Genomic DNA, 27,834 nt, shown 5'->3' with positions numbered 1-27,834 from the left:
TTAGTACTTTATTCCTCACATTTTCTAGAATAAGATTACAGAATGATCTCAAAAGTGTCACAGTCTTTGCTCTATAATATATATAACACTGTATGTTTTCTGTCTACTGCAGGTATGGTTATCCAAATGTTTATAATCAAGATATGTGAGAAATCATTATTTTCACATGATGAATAAACAGGGACATGTATCTAAATTTAATCATTTTTATAAAACAATGCAGATAGATTCATTAAAATCTGCAACAGGAAGCCACATATTTACAATTTTTTGAACATTTAATTATCTTGCATATTAAAAACCATGGTAACTGAGATCACATGCAGATATTTAAGAGGCTCATCTCATCTGCTCTTTCATCTCTGTAACTATCATATATTATGATTAACTTCTCCTTTGAACTTGATTTTCTTCCCACTGCAGATTATTGATGGTTAACATCTTTTTTATGTGTCTGAAGGTCCTATATAAGTGGAATAAGAAAGAGAAATAATACCATATGGTTTCACTTATTTGTGGAATCTGAATAAAACAAAATAAACCAACAATGAATAGAATCATAAACAGTGAATGGACAGATGGTAGATGGTTACCTTGGGAGGGGGACAACGGACAGGCTAAAGGGGTGAAGTGGATAATGAGGTACAAATTTCAAATTATAAAATTATTTAAAAACAGGGATGGAAATACACCATCAGGAATGTATAACTAAAAATATTGGTAAGTCACTGTATGGGGACAGATCGTAACTGCACTAGCATGGTGAACATAAAATAATGTATATAATGGATGGATCACTGAATTGTTTACCTGAAACCAATACTGTTTATATGCTATGTTTCAATAAAATGTTTAAACAATAAAATAAAAGCTATTACTTTTACAATATTATTCAGTGACTGCTTTCTCTCCTTTTGAGATGCTTTAATAATTGAATTTGTTATGCAAATGTACTTTTAGACAATTCAGTTAGTAAGTCAAGAAAATTTTGATAAGACACAGACACAATAAATAAGCCCATCCCATAATACAGAATACTGGATGAATATTCAGTAACAGCTCACTCAGTGTACATGCCGTCCTAACATTTACTACCTGTGACACAATGAGAGGTTCTTAAGCACAATATGCATTTAAGGAGAGTGAGAACGTGCATGTCTTAGTAACACAATCTATATTAACTTAAACAGAAATGAAAAAGTAGTAATGGAAGACTTTGCAAGAACCTTATATGACTCCTTACCCTCTTTTGTCCATGTTAGGTGAACAGAGTGGAGGACATGACCCACTCACGGCACTGACGGGTTTCTTCCTCCCGGAATTCTCTGACTCCAGGGAGCCCCAGATTTCACTTGCCTTTCTGTTCCTGCTCATTTACATGGCATCCCTCCTGGGGAATCTTCTCATCATCATCCTTGTCACCTTGGACCACTGTCTTCACACCCCTTCCTGAGGAACTTATCATTCCTTGATGTTTGTCTCATTTCTGTCACAGTTCCAAAATTTGTGCTGGACTCTCTCTCTCCCAGCAGCCTCATTTCTTTCCCAGGATGCCTGTTACAGGTCCTGCTGGTGGCTCACTTTGCCGCAAGTGACCTCTTCATACTGATGTCCATGTCCCATGACCGCTGTGCAGCCATCTGTCTCCTGCTGCATTACAACATCATGGTGAGCAGGGGATCTGTGTGAGGACAGCAGCTGCCTCCTGGGTCCTTGGGAGCATCACTGGGGTCTTGTACTCAGCTGGAACCTTCCCTTTATCATTCTGCAGCTCCAGAAAACTCCCTCAGTTTTTCTGTGATGTGCCCTCCCTGCTGCTCAGAGATATACCCTACCATTGATGTTAGCATTGTGATTGGGCTCATATATGGACTTTTCTGTTTAGTTTCTATAGGTTATACATTTGTATCCATCCTCAACATAGTGCTGAGGATGCCATCCTTACAAGGACGGTCAGAAGCCTTCTCCACCTGCCTGCCCATCTCATAGTTGTGATGACATTTCTTATAACAGGTGCTACTGCCTACCTGAAGCCTGTTCCTGACTCACCACATCTTGTGGATTTTTTAGTGTCTGTGTTCTATGCTGTGTTGCCTCCATTTCTGAACCCAGTAATATACAGTCTAAGAAACAAGGAAATCATGGCAGCTTTTGGGAAGGTTATATGGAAACTTTATCATTATAGATTTAATGAGAAAAAGAATAGAACTACTACAAAGAAAGATTAAATTTTACTTGTTAGAGATGCTTTGGATTTTCATGATCTAGTATAAGTATGTAAATATCTCTATTAAAATAATATTTTATTTCAGTATATAAGGATATGGTTCATATTTATTATTCAACTTTATCTCAGATTATATCAAAATCTGACTACTTATTATTTAGAGTGTGTTCTACTTAACTAAGACTTCAGACTCACTATTGTGAGTCCCAGAAGAGACTAGGAAAGATGGTACATCATTGGTACCTGTGAATATGATGACTTGCATGGCTAATGTGTATTTGAGGATATGATTAATTTAAAGAGGTTGACATGGGGGAATTAGCCAGATTTCTAGACAGGAGTAACATAGTTATATAAACACCGAAATGTATAAGGAGTTTTCTAAGCCATGTTAATGAGAGATTGTCTATGGAAGAAAGATGGTCTTTCATTGCTGGCTTTAAAGATTGAAGTCGTAATGGCTAAGGAACACTGACAGTCTATAGAGGATGCAAAATACAAGGAAATGGATTTCCAGTAGAACTCTAGAAAGGAATGCGGCCATGCCAGCTAATCCTAGATTTTCACTCCAAGTGACCTGGCTTGGATTTCTAAAAGACAGCACTCTACAATAGTAAAATTGCTTCAAGCCACAGAATGTGACAATTGGTTACAGCAGTCAAGCAAATAAGCTTAAAATCCTTGTCCATGTACAGTTTTTTAAATAAGAATTTCTGATGTGAACAGGTATGATGACTGAGTCTGGGTAAAAAGAAAGGAATATAGAACAAATGCAATCCTACTTACTATCAAAACTTTTATAATTTTGAAGAAATTTTTAGACTCTTTTTGCATTATTCACTATTGTAAAAAATAAGAATATAATATGCCTGTTTTCATTTATAGCTTTAGTGGTTTTTGGACTTCATTAATTAAATTTTGAATAAAAGGTTATTCAACAAAGATTAACATTTATGTACTGAATTTCTTCATATAATAAAGTCCCTAATTCCTGTTATGTTGTTATTCATATCAAATATATTAAAATTAGTGTTTTTTTTTTTTTAAATTAGTGTTTTTGATGTCCAATTATTTTTATTTTCACAACTTAAAGTTGCCTTTAACTTAATTTCTGATGCTCTTAAAATATTAAAATGGAAATTAATATGTACCTCATACTGTGTGTGGATTAGTTAAAACTACCAAAATTTGTTTGCTTAAGGTTTCATTAAAACACTGCAAACTGAGATCAGCTCTTGGATGAGGTTTATTTTTGTGGGGAGATGCAGCTTATATATTTAATAGAATAATTGAAGAATTTCAGTTGTGTTTACATATTCAATAATTATTTATTGTTCAAATTCTTGGAGGGTGTGAAAAAACAGAATTCGTTTGTCACAGGATAAAAAACAGGAAGTAAATCTGAGCTATTTATTCACATGGATTGATTGTTAAAGTTTTGGTTTAAAAAAAGAGAAGCTCCTTGGGTGCCCTTCCTGCTGGGGCCAATAGGACATTTCCAGGTTACCAGTATCTTCAGTTCTGTATCATTTTCTCTTCTGATACCATATTCTCAACCATACTTATTTCCATGAGAATCTTTTTGAACTTTATTATTTCAATTGTATGGAATTTGATTTCATACTTGATTTGATATATGGCATGCACCATTACTCTCAATACCACTGTTAACCTAGATATGATTTATTGGAGACACGGTATTTTAATCCTGATTTGGGAGACCTGATATGCCATATAGTTAATCATTACAGAAAAATGGAACCCTTTTGATTCTCTGAGCAAATGAATTAATACATTGATTTACTTAACATGTCATAAAACAACTATCTCCATAATGTTTTCTTTTTCAAAAGTTGAGGTTATATATTCTACTCTGGTTTTGCTCTTTTCATCAGTCGTGGACTAATAGACATTTATGAATGATGGCAGGAGTTAGAGATAAGCAGATGCACAGATTGAAGATTATGCAAAAAGCATCAATAATAGAGATCATATATACTGATTCCCTCTGAACTGAACAAATAACATATGCTGGAAAATACATGATCTTTTCTCCTGCTGAAGAGGGTCAGTAAGGGAAAAATACACCAGGGAAAAATAACGGCATGAGAGAGGAAGGTGAGGTGTGAGGTGTTCATGCCATGGTTAAAAGCTACTGATTGATCTGGTTTAATAAGGGTTCCTAAACAGCTGCCTTCATTGTCCCTAAGAGAATCATGCCTGTCTCTCAGTCCACAGTTTTCCCAAAGGACAATGTTTAATTATTGAAAATGATTTCATGTTCTCTAGAATAAAAGAAAAGGAGAGGTGTTCAAAGTGAACTTCAGGGATTCTCCCTCATACCATGATATATAGAGGAGAAAATCAGTAGAAAGAAGACTTTTGGTAGCACACAACATTAACATTTTAAATCCTAATAGGTGAGTATGAATATTAGGCATTAGAAGGCTGCAGGAAAATAGGGAGAGGAAATGACCTTCTGTCGGCTGCAGCGACCAGGTGGGTGCAAAGATGTTAAATGTGCAAAGGCAGATTGTAAGCACAGAGCTGACATATGCAATTTCTGAATTGCTTTCATAGTCTTCAGCTTGCATTACTTCAATATTTGCTTAAGTTTTCCAGAATAAGAGTGGAGCTCATTCTGATAAGTGTCACAGTCTATATAACTGTGAGGCATTATATGTGATCTGGTCTCCTCTAACTAAGGTTATCCCAATGTGTATAAACCAGATGTTTAAGAGTCTTTCACTCTCATTCATATTTTAACATGGACATGGAACTAAATTTAATCTAAGGTCCTTAAACATCCTCAATAGGTATCCTTATATCAAATTTTTTTGAATATTTTATTACCTTGCATACTGAAAAACATGGTAACTTAAGTCACATATATATGTTTAAAAGGCCCATCTACTGCTTTTTTCATGTATGAAGAAGAAATTGTTAAGCTGTCTTATCACATAAGCACTAACAGCAATACTTACTTAAACATGCTGCGCCAGGAATGCAGATGGGACCTAACTTTTAAGGTAACCACAAAGTGGTGGCCAGCATGCATTTCAACATGATGAACACTGGGGGGTCCTTGAAGCAGCACAACTCACAGATGGAAGTTTTATAGTAATGAAATCTAACCTCTTTACTTTCTAATTGATAGAACTGGATCGAGAGAGAAAGAAACCTCTTAAGTCACAAAACACATTAATTACAATCCTTATTGGAGAAAGTATATCTCTGGTCTGATTCAGTTTCACCATTCTGAACCCTTATTTGTCTTTAGTTATTGTCAAGTACGTTTAGGTTTTAGGCTTTGTAATTTGGGTCAAATGGAATGTTGAAGGTGTGTCCATCAGTAGATGAATGAATAAAGAAGGTGTGATACACATATAAAATGGGATATTATTCAGCCATAAGAAACAAAATCTTGCCATTTTCAAACACATGGATGGACCTAGAGGTGTTATGCTCAGTGAAATAAGCCAGGTGGAGAAAGACAAACACCATGTGGTTTCCCTTATTTGTGGAATCTAAAAACAAAACCAAATGAAACATTCAAGCAAACCAGCAATAGATTCAGTCTATTGAGACATGACTGGTGGTTATTGTGAGGGAGAGGTTGGGATGGGTGGGTGAAACAGGTGAAGGGGATAAAGAGACACAAAATCTAATCACGATATAAATTGGTCATGGGAATGAGTGTACAGCAGCATAGTGAGTATAGTCAGTAATCAAGTAACATCTATGCTGAAAAAATAGTAAATACGCTTGGTGGGATTAAGACAATACAGATAACTGTTGAATCACTGTGCTGTATACTTGAAACCACTATAACACTGTACATCAAGTATACTTCAATAAAAAGAAACATACTATACTCTGTATATGTCACACACATTCATATTGTACATATTCCTCTCAAAAGACATTTACTGTGAATAATGAATGTTGGAAACTAAAAAGTTATAATTTCCATGAAAAGAAATAATACTAAAATGTATACAAAATGAGTTTGTGATTAAGAATACAATAAAAACCTTACCCTTGTGCAGATTCTAGAGAAACCCACAAACCTCTGCTCAATAGTGCTGTCTGGCCTCCCAGGGCAGCCACTCTGTTCACAGCACTGTGAGCATCTGGGGTGACTCTGCAGGCCTTATGCCCAACTACTGAACATGGACACTTGACTCCCTCCATCTCAGCTTTTCCTCCTAAATCAGAACACACTTCAGAAATGTGGAGTTAATGTGGTCCTTAGATGAAGAGGTACATTTTCACTTTCTGTGATAGGCTCTGTGTCTTAGATTACAACAGTAACATCTAGCATCACTTGTAATTTGGGCTTTGTAAAGAAGAGTCTTACATAGAGAAACTATTTATTTCTCCCACTCAAGGAACTAAATTTGAAATTGGTAACCAATATGCATTTTTAGAAAGTAAGGGTTCTTTAGCTAAATTCCAGTATATTAACAAAATGTTCTAATTTTGTTCATATTAAATGACATTGAAATTATTCTTTTTGCCTCCATAATGTATTCAGTATAGTTTATTATTTCTCAGGCACTAAATTACTTCTCTTCATCACAGGAAGAATTTCTTATCATCATGCTCTTTACCATTGGTATTTCTACATATTTTATAATTGCACATCTATTTCTACCATTTTCTCTAAAGTGTGCTTCCACCCTGTCCTTAAAAATACTGAAAAATCAATCTGGGTATGAGTAGTTATGTGAATGTATGATGGTATGTGACACATGTATGTGACTATGAAAATGAGAAGACACGAGGTTGGGAAAATTGGATTTTTACTCCATATTCTATAATTCCACCCACATTTATCATTGATATTAGTGTTCTATGATAATGTTATTATAACTCCATAGATATACACCTCCTTCCTTCCTTGTCCATGTCCTTTCTACCATAAATTTGTATTTCCCTTCTGTAATATAATGCATTTCATCATAAAATTAAAGGGAAAATAATTTTACTTTCTGTAGATAAATGTGTATCAAAAACTATTACTTAGCATAATACATTCTAGGTAAATTCATGTTGTCTTGAATGGCAATTTTTAAGTTTTCACACCTGGATAATATTGTATTTTAAATAAGTACCACCTGTTTATCCACTCATTTATTTAAAACCACCTCAGTTGTTTCCACTTCCTGGCTATTGTAAATAATGCTGCAATAAACATGGGGGTATTTATATATTTTTGAGTGTGCTTTGAGTGAATTTCCAAACTAGAATTGCTCGATTGTATGGTGTTTCTCTTACTACATTTTTGCAAAATGCTGCACCACTCTGCAATCTCATAGCAGAGTACAAGGTTTTCCTTTTCTCCACACCCGCACCAACACCTGTTAGTTGCTGTGTCCTTGATATTAACCATTCCTGCTGGCATGAGGTGATATGTTGTAATAGTGATTTGCATTTCCCTGATGACTAGTGATGTTGATTTCTTTATGTCCCTCAGGGTATTGTGATAAGTAAAATATGACAGAGAAAGAGGAATGCATTGGTTCCACTTCTATGAGGAGCCTGAAAAAAACAAAGCAAGAAATGCACAATGTGCAGTCGTGAGCAGAGAGAATGGACGGACGGCAAAGACAGGAGGGGATCAGGCTAAGCAGGGGAGAGGGGTGAGGAGGGCCTGACTTCCAAGGACACAACAATTTAACAACAGGGATTAAAGTATAGCATAGGGAATATACAGCCAATAATACTGGTCAATCAATGTATGATGGTGAGCACAGAGCAATGTGTATAATTGATGAATCACTAAATTGCTTACCAGAAATGAATATAATATTGCATATATGCTATATTTCAATAAAATTTGTTTAAACAATAAAACAAAAACTATAACTTTTACAAGAATTTTTTGGTAACTTACAAAAAATATTATCTCCATTTGACTGCTTGAATAATTGAATTTGTTGTACTTTATAGATAATTCAGCTAATGAGCCAGTAAAACTTTGATAAGACAAAGACTCAATAAAAACTCATGCAGTGTATCTGCCATCCTAACATTTACGGCCTGTGACACCATGACAGGTTTTTAGGGACAACATGCATTTAAGAAGAGTGATAATGATCCTGTTTTAGTAACACAATTCAGATGAATTTAAACAGAAATGAAAGGTAGTAATGGAAGGGATAAAGACTTCACAAGAACCTGCTGTGAGTCCTTACCTTCTTATGTCCCATGTTAGGTGAACAGAGTGGAGGACATGACCCACCTCATGGCACTGACGAGCTTCTTCCTCCTGGAATTCTCTGACACCAGGGAGCTCCAGGTTTCACTCGCATTTCTGTTCTTGCTGATTTACATGGCATCTCTTCTGGGGAAGCTTCTCATCATCATAGGAGCCACATTTCTTTCCCAGGATGCCTGTCACAGGTCCTGTTGGTGGTTCACTTTGCCACATGTGACCTCTTCATCCTGAAAGCCATGTCCCATGACTGCTGTGCAGCCATCTGTCTCCTGCTACATTATGACATCATGATGAGCAGGGGGGTCTGTGTGAAGATGGCAGTTGCCTCCTGGGTCTTTGAGAGCATCTTTGGGGTCTTGTACTCAGCTGGAACCTTCCCTTTATCTTTCTGTGGCTCCAGAAAACTCCCTCAATTTTTCAGTGATGTGCCCTCCCTACTAAAGATTTCTTGCTCAGAGTTACATATTGCCATTGATGTTAGTGTAGCATTTAGGGTCATATATGGGCTTTTTTTGTACATGTTATATAGGTTATAGATATGTTTCCATTTTCAACATAGTGCTGAGGATGCCATCCTTACAAGGACGGTCCGAAGCCTTCTCCATCTGCCTGCTCCATATCACAGTTGTGATGACATTCCTTATAACAGCCACCACTGCCTGTTTGAAGCCTGTTCCTGATTCCCCACATTTTGTGGGTATTTTAGTGTCTGTGTTTTATGCTGTGTTGCCTTCATTTCTGAACCCAATAACATACAGTCTAAGAAACAAGGAAATCAAGGCAGCTTTAGGGAAGTTTGTATGGAAATTTTACATAATTTTACAGGAAAATAATAGATCTAGTATTTAAATTGATTGAATTATAGTTTTTACTATTTCACCATGCTTTTGTGACCTAGTATAAATTATTTAATATTTATGTTAAATGCAATATTATTTTAGGATACAAGAGGAATATTCAGGGAAATTAATAAAACTGCTTTTCTCAAAAGCAGAATGCTTACTGTTTTGAGTGTGATCCATTCAAAATAGTCTTTCTGAAACACAGCTGTAAGCCTCTGAGTGTCTGCTGAAGATGTCTGTGTCCTAATCCTTGGCAGGTATAAATATGATCCCTTACATAGAAAAGGAGACTTTGGTGATGTGATAAATTTAGGGAACTTGAGGAGATTATAGTGGATTATCCTGAGGGCCTAATGTAGTTACATAAATACCTTGATGTGGAGACCTTTTCTAATCTATGTCCAAAGTGAGATAAGCATTAGGAAGAAGGAAGGTCTTACATTGCACTGTCAGTTCTCAGGATGGTTGGTGGTCATGAGCCAGGGAATGTGGGCAGACTTTAGATGGTGGAAAATACAAATAAATGGATTTCCACCAGAATGCTAGAAAGGAATGCAACCATGCCAGCTAATCCTAGATTTTCACCCGAGTGGCCAGGCTTGTATTACTAAATGACAGCACTGTAAAATAATGAAACTGTTTTAAGGGACAGAATTTGTGACAATTTGTTACAACGGTGATAATAAAAAAAACAAGCCTCTAACCCATGTCCACATATGTGTTTTAAATTGAATTTCTGGTGGGAGAAGGAAAGATTACCAAGAAACAAAGTCTTATTAAAAGCTGATGAATATTGAAAAGAAGAGGTTCACAATCCTTACTCTCTAAATTTTTATAATTCAGTAGAAAAATTGTTTTAGACTATTTTTTCTAGTATTCACTATTATAAAAATGTGAAATTAATGTTAATTCAGTTTTAGTTGTAGTATTTGATATTGTAGCATCTATTAAAAATAAATTAAAATTTGCTTACCGATTTTCTTTAATCACTCCCCTATTTCTTTATTTTGTTGTTATTGTTGATACTCTATATATACTAAAATTAATATGTTCAGTGTCCTTTTCTGAATTGTCACACATTAGAGTTGGTTTTTAACATTATTTCTAATGTTCCTCAAGAAATTACAATGCAAATTAAAATATATTCTGTGCAGGTGGTTTAAAAATTACCTAAAACATTAGTTTAAACTTTCATTAAAATATACCAGACTTAATCAGCTCATAGGTTAGGTTTATTTTTTCTGAAGACAACAGCTTATACATTTCAAAGCAGGGACTGGAGAAGTTCAGTCGTGTTTGCAGATTCTTTAAGTGTTTGTTGTCCAAATCTTGGCAAGTGTGAGAAAACAGATTTCATTAGTTGCAGCACAGGAGGCAGGACAGTAGCTCTGAGCTGCTTCTTCAGGGCTGCTAGAATGCTTTATTTCAGTTTTGCAGAGAAAGAGAAGAGAATGGGGCTAAGTTCTTTCTAGTGCCAGTGAGAAATTTTCAGTTGGCCAATATTCTAATTTCTGGGACATTCTTTCCCAGTCTGAAATAACACTTTTATTTATATGTATTTCAGCAAGGTATCTTTTTAAGTTTATTATTTTAATTATATGGTTTTTATTTTCATACTTCATCTGCTACGAGGCATCAGCCATTAGTCTCAATACCTTGGTTAGTATCAGTATGATTTATTGACATACCACTTTTCATCCTGACCTGGACATCTGATTTGTGAGATAGTTATTTATGATATATAATTGGACCCCTCTGCATTTTCTGTGCAAATGAAGACATACATTTATTTGTTTCAATATGTCATAAAACAATTATCTCCATAACATATTCTTTGTCTAATGATTATGCTATATGGCAAATTACCTATTCAACTTTTTTACTGGTAATTAGTCCATTTGATTTTATGTTTTTTCATCAGTCAGTCTTGGAAAGCTGTACATTTCTAGGACTGTGTTTATTTCTTCTAGGTTGTCCACTATATGTCTAGGTTGGCATATATTTTTTCACGGATTTCTTTAGTAAACAGAGCAATAATGCTGATAACTAACAGTAATTTCATACTATTTAATGACTTTCTAAGTGTAATTCTATTCTTACAATGCTACAAGAAAAATTACTAAACAGTACAAATTATAATTAAATTCTATAAAGCAAGCCATAAAGATTGAATTTGCATCATTGCATTGTTAGATAACAGTAAAAATTAATTTTTCCATTACATTTTTTATATGCTTATCCACATAGTCATGCTCATATTTCTCTCATTAACATTCTGCAAGCTTCATTTATCACTCTTCATAATGGCAAGAACTCATACTGAAGACTGTCTCCAGTGAGGTGAAGGAATAAAAATTAGGAAATAAATATGTGCAGCTACATCAAACAAAAGCCACACAACAAAGTATGTCATTAATAAAATAAAATGGCAATCTTTTCAATGGGAACATATATTTTTAAATGATATATCTGACAAGAGTTTAAAATTGAAAATACATAAAATTACTTAGTATGCAAGATCAAAGAAAACAATCTGATATAAAAAAGGTCAGGAACCTGAAAAGACTTTTTTTTCGAAGGCATGCAGATGACCGACATGAAACTATGCTCGGCATCACTAATCATCAAGAAAATGAAAATCAAAACCACAATGGGTATACTTTACTGAGAATGGGTATTAGCTCTTTAATGTTTAATAGAATTCAACTGTGAAGCTACCTGTCTCTGGTATTTTGTTTATTGGGAGATTTTTGGTTACCTATTTAACATTTTTACTGGTAATTTTATGTTTTTTCCTGAGTCAGTCTTGGAAAGGTGTACAATTCTAGGACTGTGTTTATTTCTTCTAGGTTGTCCAGTTTATTGTCATATAGTTTTTCATAGATTTCTTTAGTAATAATTTGTATTACTGTGGTTTCAGTTGTAATTTCTCCTCTTTAATTCTGAGTTTGTTAATTTGTCATTTTTTAATTGATAAATTTGGCTAGTGTTTTTTTATTATCTTTGAAAACAACCAGCTCTTGGTTTCATTGTTTTCACGATTTTATTATTCTCTATTTTATTTATTTCTGCTCTGATGATTATCATTCCCATCTACTAACTTTGGGTTTCATGTTTTCTTCTTTTTCTAGTTTCTTTAGCTGTAAGGTTAGGCTTTCCATTTGTTTTTTTGTTTGTTTGTTTCTTGAGATAGGTCTGCATTGTTATATAACTTTTTATAATTACTTCTGTGGCTTCTCACAGATTTGGAACTGTTGTATTTTTTTCATTTCTCTGCATGACTTGCTGGATCTCTTTGGCTTTTTCAGTGATCCATTGATTAGGTAGAAAAATGTTGTTTAGTCCTCAATTGCTTGTAGGCTTCTTTTTTCTTTATGTACATGATTTCTAGCTTTATATCATTTTAATCTGAAAAGATGTTTGATACAATTTCAATCTTTTTTATTTTACTGAGATATTTCTTGTATCCTAATATTTTATCTATTCATATGCATCTGAGAAAAATGTGTGTCCTGCTGCTTTTGGGTGGAAGGATGTGTATGTATCTATAAAGTCCATCTTCTCTAATGTGTTTTTCAACATCTCTGTTTCCTTATTTTCTCTCCAGACGATCCATCCATTGATGTAAATGGGCTGTTAAAATCTTCTAATATGAGTGAATTGCTGTCTATTTACACATTGGTGTCTTGTCACACTTGTTTTATGTTTTTAGGTGCCCTCTGTTTAGAGCATAGATATTTACAATTGTTATATCCCTTGTTAGAGTGATTCCTTTATCATAATGTAATTCCCTTACTTGTCTCTTGTTGCTTTCCTTTGTGTTGAAGTCTATTTTCTCAGATACAAGTACTGCTATTCCTTCTACTTTCTCCCATATATTTGTATGAAATATCTTTTTCCATTGCTTTGATTTTGGTCTATGTATGACTTTATGTCTGAAACAGTCTCTTGTATGCAGCATGTAGATGGGTCTTGTTTCTTTTTCCATTCTGCCACCTTATATGTTTTGATTGGTACATTTCAGTCCATTTATATTTAAGGTAATTATTGTTAGGTATATACTTATTGCCATTTAATTAATTGTTTTCTGGTTGCTTTTGAAGTTCATCTCTGTTTCTTTCTTCTTTTCATACTGTTCTCTTCTTATTTGGTGGTTTATTTTTGGTGTTATGCTTGTATTTTTTTTCTTTCTTTCAAAATTTTGTGTTTTCTGTTAAAGGATTTCAGTATGTAGTTACCATAAGGTTCATAGATACTTTCTAAATATCCAACAGTTTATGTTAAGTTATGAACTAACAGTTTATAACAGTTTATGTGTTACTCTATTTTGAACACAATCTAAAAGTACTATTTTTCATTCTTCTTCCTCCTCCACACTTTGTGTATGACATGTCATAATTTACATCTTTTGTTTATGCCTTGATTGATTTTGCGTAAAGTTGGTTTTATTGCTTTTGTTTTTCTTAAGTTCATTCTTGTGTGGTAAGTAATTGGTCTACACTTACTATAGGATTTGCTATTTACTATTTATCCTGTTTACTGTAGGGTTATTTTCACTGTTGAAAATTACATAGGTTAATAACATTTCTATTTACAGCCTTTAATATAACTGGTTTAGTGGTGGGGAGTACTTGAACCTTCATCTATTTGGGAAACTTTTCTTCTCAACTTCAATTCTGAATGATCAACCTGTGGATAGAGGATTCTTGGTTGTAGGTTCATCCCTTCTAATATATTAAATATTTATTGCCACTCCTTTCTGGCCTGTAAAATTTCTGCTCATATGTCTGCCGATAGACTTATGGAGTTTCCCTTATATTTAACTGTCTCCCTCACTCTTTCTGCTTTTAAAAATTTCTTCTGATCTTTAATCTTTGCCATTTTAATTACATATGTATTGGTGTTTTCTCCCTAGTGTTCCTTTTATTAGGGGATCATTGTGCTTCCAGGATCTAAGAGTCTATTTCCTTCCCCAGATTGTGGAGGTTTTCAATGATTATTTACTCAAAGAGATTTTCTACTTCTTTTTATCTCATCCTTCTGAAACCCTATAACATCACTATTGTTGCATTTGAAGTTGTCACACAGCTTTCTTAGCATCTTCTCATTCTTAGAAATTTTTTAGTATCTGTGTTTGTCAGCTTGGCTACTTTCCTGTTCTCTATCTTCCATCACATTGATTATTTCCTCTCTTCCATCAGTCTATATTCATTCCCTCTATTCTACTTTTCATTTCAGTTATTGTATCCTTTAGCTCAGAGTCACTCTTGTTCATATTTTCTATGTCTTTGCTGATGTTTTCACTGAGATCATCAATTATTTTCCACAGTTCAGTGAACATCTTTATGACTGTTACTTTGAAATCTTTCTCAAAATGATTGCTAATTTCTCTTGCATTTGGCCCTATGTAGGTGTGTTAATCCTGTATTTTGTTTGTTACATATTCCCCTGCCTCCTAATTTGGTCTGGGTTCCTGTGTTTCTTCATTTGTCCTAGATAGATCAGCTATGCCTCCTTGTCTAGAATGCTGTGGCTGTCTGAAGTATGCATCCTGTGGTGCCCAGGAGCTGAAGACTCTTTGCTCGCCAGTGCCTGGTTTCCTTTTGCAGGGGATCTGTGTTCCTGCTACTGTGCTGTGGGTAGGGCCCACCTCTCTGCCTTCCTGTCAGTAGTAGGAGATCGCCATCAGCATGGGCTGGTGGCTCTCCTCTGCCAGCCCTTTCTGTGATGTGAGAAGCTTCTACTGGGATTCCTTTTGGGCACTCCACCCTCTGCCTGCTGGTCATGCTGGTCAGCAACTGTGGTCTACTGATGGTCCTAGCAGGCCAGGCAGGACCAGGGCACAGGAAATAAACCCAGATTAGATATCAAAGTTCTACAGCATTCATGTACTCTTTCCTCTTCACTTTACAATGAAAAGAACAAAGGCCAGAGAGGGAGCAAAAATCTCCTAAGTTTTAAACAAAACACAGTCATTAGAGTGATTTTTGAAAAAAATAAATGACCTTTAGTCCTTTTCCAGTTATGACATCTTAACACCATGTTGGACTTATTTTATTTTTGCATAGAGGAAACGTGTTTAAGAAATCAACCAACATCACGTGAGCCAGCTTTCTTCCCCACGAGGAATCCTGCTCCCTGGGACTGCAGACTGCTCACCACGCTTATCCAGTAGGACAGTCCAGTGAGGCCCCTTCTGCGGGGGCGGGGGGCAGAGCGAGGGGCGGGAGTGAGGCAAGAGCCCGCAGTGGGGTCCGCCCGCTGCCGTCTGCTTGAGTGGGGCGGCTGCACCATGGAATCAGGGCCAGCGGCCTTGGAGAAGCGGTGGGCTGTGTGGCGCCTGGGCTGGTTGTGAAGGGGGTGGGTGTCGAGATCCACAGCTGCTCAGGAGAGGAGCGTCAACAGCAGCACCATGGCTCAACAGAAGAACCGTGAAGGCTAGGTGGGATATGCAAATCTCCCACGTCAAGTATACAGAAAATCAGTGAAGAGAGGGTTTGAATTCACACTTAATGGTTGTGGGTGAATCTGGACTGGGACAGTCAACATTAATCAACTCATTATTCCTCACAGATTTGTATTCTCCAGAGTATCCAGATCCTTCTCATAGAATAAAAAAGACTATACGGGTGGAATAATCCAAAGTTTTAATCAAAGAAGGTGGTGTTTAGTTGCTGCTCGAATAATTGATACCCTAGGATTTGGAGATGCAGTGGATAATAGTAATTGCCGGCAGCCTGTTACTGACCATGCTGATAGTAAATTTGAGGACTACCTAAATGCAGAATCTCTAGTGAACAGACGGTAGATGCCTGATAACAGGGTGCAGTGCTGTTTATACTTCATTGCTCCTTCAAACATGGACTTAAACCACTGGATATTGAGTTTCTGAAGCGTTTGCATGAAAAAGTGAATATCATTCCACTTATTGCCAAAGCAGACCCACTCACACCAGAGGAATGTCAACAGTTTAAAAAACAGATAATGAAAGAAATCCAAGGACGTAAAATTAAAATATATGAGTTTCTAGAGACAGGTGATGAAGAAGAAAATAAGCTTGTTAAAAAGATAAAGGACCGTAACCCTCTTGCTGTGGTAGGTAGTAATACTATCATTGAATTTAATAGCAAATGGATCAGAGGATGACTGCATGTTGATGAATTATAAAATGGGGAACACTGTGATTTTACAATTCTAAGAAGTATGTTGATAAGAACACGCTTGCAGGACTTGAAAGATGTCACTAAAAATGTACACTATGAAAACTACCGGAGCAGAAAACTGGCAACTGTGACTTATAATGGAGCTGATAATAGCAAGAATGAAGGGCAGCTCACCAAGAGCCCACTTGCACAAATGGAAGAAGAAAGAAGGGAGCACGTAGCGAAGATGAAGAAAATGGAGATGCAGATGGAGCAGGCGTTTGAGATGAAGGTCAAAGAAAAAGTTCAAGAACTGGACTCTGAACCTGAGTTCCAAAGGCGCCATGAGCAAATGAAAAAGCATCTGGAAGCCCAGCACAACAAATTGGAGGAAAAACGTCGTCAGTTTGAAGATGAGAAAGCAAACTGGGAAGCCCAACAACGTATTTTAGAACAACAGAACTCTTCAAGGACCTTGGAAAGAACAAGAAGAAGGGGAAGACCTTTTAAATCCGCAATTGACCACCACTTACCTATTAGCTGCCAGTATTCCAGCTTGGACATCGGTGTTTGCTGGATCCGTTTGACCAATCTGCACCAGTTTAATCCTTAATGATGGATTTAACAGCATGACAAAATTATTATTCTTTGTTCTTGATGGAGATTAAGATGCCTTGAATTGTCTAGGGTGTTGTGTACTTAGAAACTAACAGCTCTAAGTACCTTTCCTACATTCTCTTTTCTTTTTTATTAAACAGATGTCTTCAATTTAATGCAAAAAAACATTGTACTGTTGTACAATCATGTTCTGGTGGTTTGATTGTTTACAGGATATTCCAAAATAAAAGGACTCTGAAAGGTTTTCATTGAGGATAAATTGCCATATTATGATGCAAACTATGCTTCTCTATAATAAATAAAATACAAAGGTTCCATTCGATGCAGGATATACAATAATGTAATTTAGTCTAACACAGTTGACCCTATTTTTTGACACTTCCATTGTTTAAAAATACACATGGAAAAAGACCCTATATGCTTAAAATGCACCTAGAGCTTTTTTATAACAATATTTTGTTTGTGTGTTTGTTTTGGATTCTTTAAATATACATTCTCATTTAGTACCCTCTTTATTCGGAATCTCATTACAGCTTCACTTTCATAATAACATTTAATTTAGGTATTTTCCATATATTGGTCCTGATAAAATAGAATATAGCATCTTTTTTATGTTATGAAACAAAGAGAACTTTCCTTTAATTCCGTTTTTACACTTTATGGTAAGTAGCAGGGGGAAATGCATTTATAGTTCATTTCTAGGTAAAATTGTGAAGCTAACCACCAACCTATTCCTACCTATGTGCAGTCTCTTTATTTTATTAGAATTGGGAATCATGACCTCTTGAAAGGGGAAAAAAAGAGTCACCATTCTGCATTTAGCTGTATTCATATACACATTTCTGTATTTTTTTGTTTGTAATGTAAAAAATTCACATGAACAATGTTGTGATGTAAAAAAAAAAAGTCCAGTGAGGTGGCTGTTACTGTCTATTCCACTTTTCAACCAGTCTATTTAGTTACCTGTCAGTGCCCTTGTCAAACTAAAGCAATTTAGTAACTAGTTTGATGTCCTTATCCGAGGGAAGCGGTCCGTTGTCTGAGGGAGCGCAGTGCTCGCAAGCAGTGGAGCACCTCCCAAGGGATTTTGGGTAAAAGCAAGTGTTATAGAGCCTTGGAAGGGGAGTAGGGCATGATCGGCTGAGGATTCGTATCTGGCGTCATTTTAAAATGTCAAGGGACGTAGAGCGCAGAGAGGACCTGGCATGTGGATATCGGTGGACTGGATATAGTGTGTTCCTGGTCAAGAAGAACATTTATACTAACATGAAACTTCACTTTGCTGACTTGAAACCCCATGCAGAAGTGGCTCCATTTGGGGCCAAAAATTTATTTCAACACCGTCTATCCTTATCATTCTAATGTGCTTTCATATGTAAAAATATGCTTAACCAAAAGGACACAGAATATAAAATGCTGGAAAGTCAGTTTATGAATAATATATTGGGCTATTTTAAAAACAATTACCTCTGGGCAAATTGCAAAAGCAGACTTGAATGAATAGATAAAAAACTGCTTGATGCTTGAGAAGATACAAAATGGTGAAGATGCTCTTTCTTATGACAAAATGACTTGATTACTATAAAATAGAGCTGCCAACAACAGATACAGAAAAATTTTTAACAGCATTCAGCGTGCTACTCAATGGGAGAGACCAAAGGGAAAATTACATGTTTAATGTAAGCATGTTTAAATCAGGCACCCAGTATTGAGGCTTTTTGATGCATCCCTTCCTTATCTTCTCTAAATTATAACTATGACCATCATCTGTGGATAGTATTTATGAATTCACTTAAGACTTTAAAAACCATATGAAGAGTGTATATTAATATCCAAAAAGATTGAAACACAGGTCTTATTTTGATGGAATTGATAAAGCAAGGAAAGCAGTCAGTCTCTTCAAAATTAAGTCTCTTCATATTTAGAGGACTTCCCACTGTCCTTGCTAAGCCGTCTCCCCTGAGGCAGGACATTGTTACGCTCAGGCTGTAGGATCTGCTTATTCTTCTCCCTGGAGTCAGTTTATATGAATGAAATTTAAATTTATAGAAGGCAATGAAATACTCTTTTATACTTTTCTTCATGTAGATTGGCAGCAATACCAAAGCTACTTTCTGAATAATGAAGCAAATGGGCCCTAATCTGTAGTGTCTTGGCTATGCATTGGCAATCTAATGAGAAAGCCATATATTTTAATGTTGTCCAACAGGGAAAATGGGTGCAGTTTTCTAGGCTGAGACCAACTTTCTAGTATATTCAATATTGCCAATCAGGGTTTATGATAAAAATAGGTATCAGGGCCCTGACACGTTCAATGACAATTCTTTATTTCCCCTCCCTCTTCTTGGTTTCTCTGACAGCTGCATTTAGGTAAATAAATAGATGGGTCCTAGGAAAAAGAACTTCAACATCTCAGAGACTTTAGAATTGTGAAAAATTAGTTCTTCTAGATTTAAACAGAACAGATAATGAAATGCAGTGACGCTGGTGTTTTTCTGACTTGATGAGACCTGTAGGGCTTCCCACATGTCCTGCCCTGAGAAGGGGAACAGTGCGGGGTCCTGAGGTGAGCCAGGAGTCATGGCGCGGGCGCCCTGTGGCTTTAGACGATCAAGTTCACCCCCCCAGAGATGCTTTAATACCTCCCCTGAGAACCTCACTCACCATGACCCGATTTCCTTTAAATGGAGCTTTGCAACACTATGGAAAGGATTTCAGGAAATTGATCAAGTTGAAAAAATATTTTCAGACATGGCACTATTCACTGCCATTGTCTTTTTATCTCCCAGAAAGCAGATGACTCCTAGAGGAAGCAAAGCCTAAGATCCAGCCAAGGCGGGCTTTCTCACCTCAACAGGTCATTACAAGCATTGGAGGTTCATTTTAGAACCAAATACTGAATATTCTTATCCTAAAGTTGCTTTTCATGCTTGCTCTCATTTCTGGATTAGCTTCCCGAAAATACTGGAAATATTTAGGTGAATAATAATAAGCTAAAACATTTTGGATTTTATGTTTTTTGTGATTTAGAGACACACCTAAATTGATCCATGAGAAATTAATCAAAAGGTAAGTAATGAAAAGATAATTTTTAACAACAATTTAAGGAGGTTTTGCCCTGATGGTTTTAATATTTAATTAAAAGCATTCAATAAGCTGAAAATCAGCTCTGTGGGGAAAACAACACTGAGCACATCTGAAATAAAGGTGGTGCTAGAAAATCTATTTAATTTTGTCTCTAAGAAATTTGGCAAGCTCATAGGTTTTGCAAAAATGTGCACATTCTCTATTTGTAATCAACAAACAATCTCTTTTAGATATTTCAAAAGTTGTCTAAGAATATTGGTGAGTGGTAACATTCTAATTGTTACTACCTTTTTCAAAATTTCTGGTATTTTTTTTCCTTTTTTTCAGGTTACAGTCTGTATTTTGTCTTTTCTCAGAAAATGATATCTTCATCCTCCTTGAAATATGAATTTGACACTTAATTTTATGTAGAAATAATAGCTCCTTTCATTTACAATGAAGATTTATTCTCTTAAGATACATTCTCCTTACTTGAAAAGATAAGAAATAGGGTGAGCAGATTGTGAAAAGAGGTAGTCCTGTCTACCTTCTGCTAACGCTTTTACTCTATTTTTCATTTCTTACTACAGCTGCATTTCCAACTCTGCCATATGATTTATCCATTCTCTTCATTTTCTTTACATTTTTCTCTTTTTCTCTTTATAGCATGAAATAGGAGATTAATTCAATTAATATATTATCTGTTACTGGGTCATTTTCTTGTCATAGTGTTTATTACATTGAACTTTGTACGAATAATCTCCACTTATCATTGCTGCATTCTCAAATTTGTGTTGCTTACAGATAAACCCTATATATTTGCAGTAGAAACAACTTAAAAAGCAAATGTTCTACAATATAAAACTGATATATAAGTTACTTTTAATTCAATTAATTTAGCAACAATGAAACATTTGCCAGTTAGTAATGCATAGTATGAATCAACTCCATTATAATTTTTCTATTCAATTAAGCTTTCTAGATGTATATATGCTGTTAAAAAGGAGATAACATCACCACCTTTTCTCAACAAAAGAAAGCACGTGTATATGATGTGGTCTCACTTTAAAGCCAGCCCACACTCTTCAAACTGATAAAGTGCAGATTTCAGACAATGTCTTGAAGAACTGTAAGAAATGTGTAGTCCTCAAAAATTAGAGCTTTAGGGAAGCCTGTTAATATTATTAAATTTCTTTACCCCACAGGAGGCATGGTAGAGGCAAGGACATTGGCCAACCTCACAGCAGTGACGGGATTCCTCCTGGGGGGATTCCCTGACACCAGAGAGCTCCAAGTTCTACATGCCTTTCTTTTTTTACTGATTTACTTGACAACACTGTTGGGAAACATTCTCATTATTGTACTTGTGACCGTGGACCAGTGTCCTCACACCCCAATGTACTTCTTCCTGAAGAATTTGTCCTTCTTTGACCTCTGCCTTATTTCCATCATTGTTCCAAAATCCATTCTCAACTCTCTGTCCCACAACACCTGTATTTCTTTCCCAAGAGGTGTATTGCAGGTCTTACTGGTGATACACTTTGTGGGGTCTGAGGTGTTCATCCTTGCTGCCATGTCCTGTGACCGCTATGTGGCCAGCTGCCACCCCCTGCACTATGAGCTCGTCATGAACAAGACGGCATGTGGGAAGTTGGCAGCTGCCTCCTGGGTCCTTGGAGGATTCTTTGGAGGTCTATATGCGACTGGCACTTTCTCTTTATCTTTCTGTGGTTCCAGAAGAGTCCCACATTACTAAGGATTTCTTGCTCTAAAGATCATATCACTATTAATGTCAGTGTGGCCATTGGGATATTTTATGGGCTTTTTTTGTTTACTTGCCACTGTTTTCTCATACATCTATATTTTCAGTACAGTGCTAAGGATCCAGTCTGCACAAGGCAGGTCACAAGCTCTCTCCACCTGCCTTCCCCATCTCATGGTTGTGTCCACCTTTCCCCTGACAGGAGCCATTGCTTATCTGAAACCAGTGCCTGAGCCCCCCCTCTCTCCTGGCTCTGATAACTAGCAATGTGGAGCATCTTTTCATGTGCCTGTTGGCCATATGAATTTCTTCTTTGGAGAACTGTCTGTTCAGTTCCTCTGCCCATTTTTTAATTGGATTATTTGCTTTTTGTTTGTTGAGGTGCATGAGCTCTTTAAATATTTTGGATGTCAAGCCTTTAGCGGATCCGTCGTTTACGCATATATTCTCCCATAGTGTAGGGTACCTTTTTGTTCTATTGATGGTGTCCTTTGCTGTACAGAAGCTTTTCAGCTTGATATAGTCCCACTTGTTCATTTTTGCTTTTGTTTTCCTTGCCTGGGGAGATATATTCATGAAGAAGTCACTCATGTTTATGTCCAAGAGATTTTTTTTGCCTATTTTTTTTCTAAGAGTTTTATGATTTCATGACTTACCTTCAGGCTTTGATCCATTTTGAATTTACTTTTGTGTATGGGGTTAGACAGTGATCCAGTTTCATTATCTTACATGTAGCTGTCCAGCTTTGCCAGCACCATCAGTTGAAGAGACTTTCCTTTCCCCACTGTATGTACATGGCTCCTTTATCGAATATTAATTGACCATATATGTCTGGGTTAATGTTCGGAGTCTCTAATCTGTTCCACTGGTCTGTGGCTCTGTTCTTGTGCCAGTACCAAATATTCTTGATTACTATGGCTTTGTAGTAGAGCTTGAAGATGGGGAGTGAGATCCCCCCTACTTTATTCTTCTTTCTCAGGATTGCTTTGGCTATTCGGGGTCTTTGGTGATTCCATATGAACTTTTGAACTATTTGTTCCAGTTCGTTGAAGAATGTTGTTGGCAATTTGATTGGGATTGCATCAACTCTGTATATTGCTTAGGGCAGGATGGCCATTTTGACAATATTAATTATTCCTAGCCAAGAGCATGGGATGAGTTTCCATTTGTTAGTGTCCTCTTTAATTTCTCCTAAGAGTGTCTTATAGTTTTCAGGGTATAGGTCTTTCACTTCTTTGGTTAGATTTATTCCTAGGTATTTTATTCTTTTTGATGTAATTGTGAATGGAATTATTTTCCTGATTTCTCTTTCTATTGACTCATTGTTAGTGTATAAGAAAGCCACAGATTTCTGTGTGTTAATTTTGTGCCCTGCAACTTTACTGTATTCCGATATCAGTTCTAGTAGTTTTGGAGTGGAGTCTTTAGGGTTTTTTATGTACAATATCATGTCATTTGCAAATAGTCAAAGTTTAACTGCTTCTTTGCCAATCTGGATTCCTTACATTTCTTTGTTTTGTCTAATTGCCTTGGCTAGGAGCTCCATTACTATGTTAAATAACAGTGGGGAGTGTGGGCATCCCTGTCTTGATCCAGATCTCAGAGGAAAAGATTTCAGCTTCTCGCTGTTCAGTACGATGTTGGCTGTTGGTTTATCATATATGGCTTTTATTATGTTGAGGTACTTGCCCTCTATTCCCATTTTGCTGAGAGTTTTTATCATGAATGGATGTTGAATTTTGTTCAATGTTTTTTCAGCATCTATGCAGATGATCATTGGTTTTTGTCCTTCTTATTGTTGATGTGGTGGATGATGTTGGATTTTCGAATGTTGTACCATCTTTGCATCCCTGGGATGAATCCCACTTGGTCATAGTGTATGATCCTTCTGATATATTTTTGAATTCTGTTTGCTAATATTTTATTGAGTATTTTTGCATCTACATTGAGCAGGGATATTGGTCTGTAATTTTCTTTTTTGGTGGGGTCTTTGCCTGGTTTTGGTATTAGGGTGATGTTGGCTTCATAGAATGAGTTTGGAAGTATTCCCTCCTCTTCTATTTTTTGGAACACTTTAAGGAGAATGGGTATTATGTCTTCTCTGTCTGTCTGATAAAATTCCGAGGTAAAGCCGTCCAGCCCGGGGGTTTTGTTCTTGTGTAGTTTTTTGATTACCGTTTCAATTACTTTGCTCGTAATTGGTTTGTTTAACTTTTGTGTTTCTTCCTTGGTGAGTCTTGGGAGGTTGCATTTTTCTAGGAAGTTGTCCATTTCTTCTAGGTTTTCCAACTTGTTGGCATATAGGTTTTCATAGTAGTCTTTAATAATTCTTTGTATTTCTGTGGAGTCTGTCGTGATTTTTCCATTCTCATTTCTGATTCTGTTGATTTGTGTTGATTCTTTTTTTCTCTTACTAAGTTTGGCTAAAGGCTTATTTATTTTGTTTATTTCCACAAAGGACCAGCTCTCGGTTTCATTGATTTTTTTCTATTATTTTACTCTTCTAAATTTTGTTTATTTCTTCTCTGATCTTTATTATGTCCCTCCTTCTGCTGACTTTAGGCCTCATTTGTTCTTCTTTTTCCAGTTTCGATAATTGTGATGTTAGACTATTCATTTGGAATTATTCTTCCTTCTTTAAGTGTGCCTGGATCGCTATATACTTTCCTCTTAAGACTGCTTTCACTGCGTCCCACAGAAGTTGGGGCTTTGTGTTGTTGTTGTCATTTGTTTCCATATATTCTTTGATCTCTATTTTAATTTGTTCTTTGATCCATTGATTATTTAGGAGCATGCTGTTAAGCCTCCATGTGTTTGTGAGCCTTTTTGTTTTCTTTGTAGAATTTATTTCTAGTTTTATACCTTTGTGGTCTGAAAAGTTGGTTGGTAGAATTTCAATATTTTGGAATTTACTGAGGCTCTTTCTGTGAGCTAGTATGTCATCTATTCTGGACAATGTTACATGTGCACTTGAGAAGAATGTATTTGCTGTTGCTTTTGGATGTAGAGTTCTATAGATGTCTATTAGGTCCATCTGTTCTACTGTGTTGTTCAGTGCCTCCGTGTCCTTACTTATTTTCTGCCCGGTGGATCTATACTGTTGGGTGAGTGGCATGTTGAAGTTTCCTAAAATGAATGCATTGCAGTCTATTTCCCCCTTCAGTTCTGTTGGTATTTGTTTCACATATTCTGGGGCTCCTGTGTTGGGTACATATATATTTAGAATAGTTATATCCTCTTGTTGGACTGTGCCCTTTATCATTATGTAATATCCTTCTTTATCTCTTGTTAGTTTCTTTGTTTTGAAGTCTATTTTGTCTGATATTAGTACTGTGACCCCTGCTTTCTTCTCTCTGTTGTTTGCCTGAAATATGTTTTTCCATCCCTTGACTTTTAGTCTGTGCATGTCTTTGGGTTTGAGGTGAGTTTTTTGTAAGCAGCATATAGATGGGTGTTGCTTTTTTATCCATTCTGTTGCTCTGTGTCTTTTGATTGGTGCATTCAGTCCATTTACATTTAGGGTGACTATTGAAAGATATGTACTTATTGCCATTGCAGGCTTTAGATTCGTGTTTACCAAAGGTTCAAGGTTAACCTCTTTAGTATCTTACTGCCTAACTTAGCTTGCTTATTGAGTTGTTATATACACTGTCTGGAGATTCTTTTCTTCTCTCCCTTCTTATTCCTCCTCCTCCATTCTTTATATGTTGGTTGTTTTATTCTGTGTTCTTTAGTGTTTCCTTTAACTGCTTTTAGTGGGTAGTTGATTTTATTTTTTTGCCTTTAGTTAGTATTTGGTTGGTCTGCTTTCTTTGCTGTGATTTTATTTTCTTTGGTGACATCTGTTTAGTTTTAGGGGTACTCCTTTCTGGAACAGTCCCTCTAAAATACCCTGTAGAGGTGGTTTGTGGGAGGCAAATTCCCTCAACTTTTACTTGTCTGGAATTGTTTAATCCCTCCATCATATTTAAATGATAATCCTGCTGGATACAGTATCCTTGGTTCAAGGCCCTTCTATTTCATTGCATTAAATATATCATGCCATTCTCTTCAGGTCTGTAATGTTTCTGTCAAGAAGTCTGATGATAGCCTGATGGTTTTCCTCTATAGGTGACCTTTTCCTCTCTAGCTGCCTTTAAAACTCTTTCCTTGTCCTTGATCTTTGCCATTTTAATTATTATGTGTCTTTGTGTTGTCCTCCTTGGGTCCTTTCTGTTGGGATTTCTGTGTATTTCCATGGTCTGTTCAATTATTTCATCCCCCAGTTTGGGGAAGTCTTCAGCAATTATTTCTTCAAAGACACTTTCTATCCCTTTTTCTCTCTCTTCTTCTTCTGGTACCCCTATAATATTGATATTGTTCCTTTTGGATTATTCACATAGTTCTTTTAATATTGTTTCATTCCTGGAGATAATTTTATCTCTCTCTATGTCAGCTTCTATGCCTTCCTGTTCTCTGGTTTCTATTCCATCAAGTAGCCCTTGCCTAGGGCTACTGCTCCTATATGGTGGAGCTGCCTTGGAGGGGTAGCGGCTGGGAGGCTATTTATCTCTGTGAGAGGCCTCCGTGCTCCCTGCTGCCCAGGGAGTTAGAATGCCCGGAGATCCTCAGATTCCCTGTTGCTGGACTAAGTGTTCTGGGACGCTTTCTTCTGGTTTTGGGGTTCCTGTCCCTTTAAGACTTCCAAAAAGCACTCGCAAAAAAAAATAATAATAATTAATTTAAAAAAAATTTGCTCGCTTTTCTTTATCTGTGGGCGCCGGACCCCATGCATCCATTCAGTGACTCCATGTCCCTTGATTTGTGCATTCAGTCCATTTACATTTAGGGTGATTACTGATAGGTATGCTCCTATTGCCATTTCAGGCCTTAGATTTATGGTTACCAAAGGTTCCAGGTTACTTTCCTTACTATCTAAGAGTCCAACTTAACTCACTTAATATGCTGTTACAAACACTATCTAAAGGTTCTTTTCTATTTCTCCTCCTTTTTCTTCCTCCTTCATTCTTCATATATTAGGTATCAAATTCTGTACTTTTTGTCTATCCCTTGATTGACTTTGGGGATATTCAATTTAATTTTGCATTTGCCTCACAATCAGCTGCTCCACCCTCTCTACCGTGATTTTACTACATCTGGTGACAGCTTTCTAACCCTAGGAACACTTCCATCTGTAGCAGTCCCGCCAACATAGACTGCAGAGATGGTTTGTAGGAGGTAAACTCTCTCAGCCTTTGCTTATCTGGAAATTGTTCAATCCCTCCTTCAAATTTAAGTGATAATCTTGCTGGATAAAGCAATCTTGGTTCCAGGCCCTTCTGCTTCATGGCATTTAATACTTCTTGCCACTCCCTTCTGGCCTGCAAGGTTTCTGCTGAGAAGTCTGATGTTAGTCTGATGCACCTTCCTCTGTATGTGATCTTATTTCTGCCTCTGACTGCCTTCAACAGTCTGTCCTTATCCTTGATCTTTCCCACCCTAATTACTATGTATCTTGCTGTTGTCCTCCTTGGGTCCCTTGTGTTGGGGGATACGTGGATCTCCATGGCCTGACAGACTATATCCTTCCCCAGATTGGGGAACTTTTCAGCAACTACCTCCTCAAAGGCACTTTCTATCTCCCTCTCTCTCTCTTCTTCCTCTGGTATCCCTATAATGTGAACATTGTTCCACCTGGATTGGTCACACAGTTCTCTCAATATTCTTTCACTTTTAGAGATCCTTTTTTCTCTCTGTGCTTCAGCTTTTTTGCATTCCTCTTCTCTAGTTTCTATTTCATTTATTGTCTCCTCCACCGTATCCAACCTGCTATTAATACCCTCCATCGTGTTCTTTAATGATTGGATCTCTGACCTGAATTCATTCCTGAGTTCTTGGTTGTCTTTCCTTACCTCCATTAGGATGTTGATGATTTTTATTTTGAACTCCCCTTCAGGAAGAGTCATGAGGTCTCT

The 27,834-nt window shown here is 36.4% G+C and overlaps 1 pseudogene; it reads left to right on the top strand.

Moving 5' to 3' along the window:
* LOC108409837 (septin-7-like) overlaps positions 1-17,047 on the top strand; it is a 37,197-nt pseudogene extending 20,150 nt beyond the window's left edge.
* Positions 17,048-27,834: the final 10,787 nt, after the last annotated feature.

This window comes from Manis javanica, chromosome 14 (assembly GCF_040802235.1).
Source record: "Manis javanica isolate MJ-LG chromosome 14, MJ_LKY, whole genome shotgun sequence".
In the NCBI taxonomy this organism is placed as follows: Eukaryota; Metazoa; Chordata; class Mammalia; order Pholidota; family Manidae; genus Manis; species Manis javanica.
This window is presented reverse-complemented; position numbering and strand designations above follow the sequence as displayed.